Below are 1,415 nucleotides of genomic sequence, written 5' to 3'. Positions count from 1 at the left end.
GGGGGGGGTGCACAGCATCTCTCAGAACAAAATATATGTTGTGGTGTGGCAGGCCATATTTGAAACGTTGGACAAACTTTTGAAATATCTAATATCTAATTTGCATTCTGCCCGTGAGGTGGGCTTCTGTGACGTAGATGACTATAGACGCCAATCCAAGTGATCTTTGGAGGAGTATTTTTCTCATGAGGAGTGTTCTGACCTAGGGTCTGGTGTTTTGCTTTTAAATCAGCCTGTATTTTGTCTTAACAGGCATTAGAATTCAACAACAACAACAGCAGCAGCAACAACAACAACAACAACAACAATAGCAAAAATATCTACAACAGCAATAATAATGCTTCATATTATGGGTTATGTCCCGTTTATCAATCTACCACTCTTTACGTGATAAACACCGAGACAGATGCACAAAAACCCCACGAATTTGATTCAAACATGTCTGTCAACCTGATGGGATTTATTTTTTACAGGACGGGTTGGTATTGACTGACATGGTCGACACAATTAACCTAATGGGTTATCTGCCCCGTCTCCCACTTCTATGGTGCCATATAGGAGCAGGTCTCTGACCTTCTCTGCCTCTCTCGGGGTCAGCGATCCGCAAAGTTCAAAGTTCAGCAACGTGAGTCGTGTCATTTTCTGTCGCGTTCTCATTCTCATGAGGTCACGTCGTGAGTGTTTGAGGTAGTTATCCGGGGGGTTGCGGCCTGATGATTGTAAATGAGGTGAAAGGTGGCGTGTTGTGATTCCCATCTACCCCCTTCTACAACGAAAAGCGAGGAGTGCGGTCATTATCAAACGTAAACAGTGTGATGTACAATTTCAGCGACGAAAACAAAAACAAAACAATGAAACAAAAGTGGCCGTCACCAACAACAACTAAACAACAACAGAGAAACCCTGTCAGATCGCCCTGACCAACAGCTTACAAAACGAAATAAAACAAACCGGCAGGTAACTGACAAGACGGATCAAACAAACCACACCTCCTCTTTTCTGTCTTGTAAAAGAGTAAACTACGAGAAAAAAGATGAGAACTTGAACCACATACTACAAAGAAGAATAAGAAAAAATTAACTTAATTCAAAAGCGTTGTTTGATAAAGAGCAGGCTAGGACTGAAAAAGACGAACGGAAGTTAACTATAGAAAATATATGTCTACTTTTTCATGCCTTGGAATGGGTAAAAATCGTTTTGTACTTACTGTAGGTTAAGAGGAAATTTAAAAAGAAGCTCGGAGGAGGAGAGCAGGTGAAGGTAAATTTTAGTAGCTAAGAGCTCCTCTCTGATAAGAATGAGCCAAGTAGGGAAGAACCAGGAAAACTCCCCAAACAACCTACGACAAAAAACGCTCAGGGATTCGAGCATAGGTCATTCGCACCACAGTCTATGAAGATATCGTCTGCACTTAA

The sequence above is a fragment of the Aplysia californica genome, unplaced genomic scaffold (genome assembly GCF_000002075.1).
Source record: "Aplysia californica isolate F4 #8 unplaced genomic scaffold, AplCal3.0 scaffold00321, whole genome shotgun sequence".
NCBI classification, from domain to species: Eukaryota; Metazoa; Mollusca; class Gastropoda; order Aplysiida; family Aplysiidae; genus Aplysia; species Aplysia californica.
The sequence above is the reverse complement of the archived record's forward strand: the minus strand, read 5'-3'. Positions refer to the sequence as shown.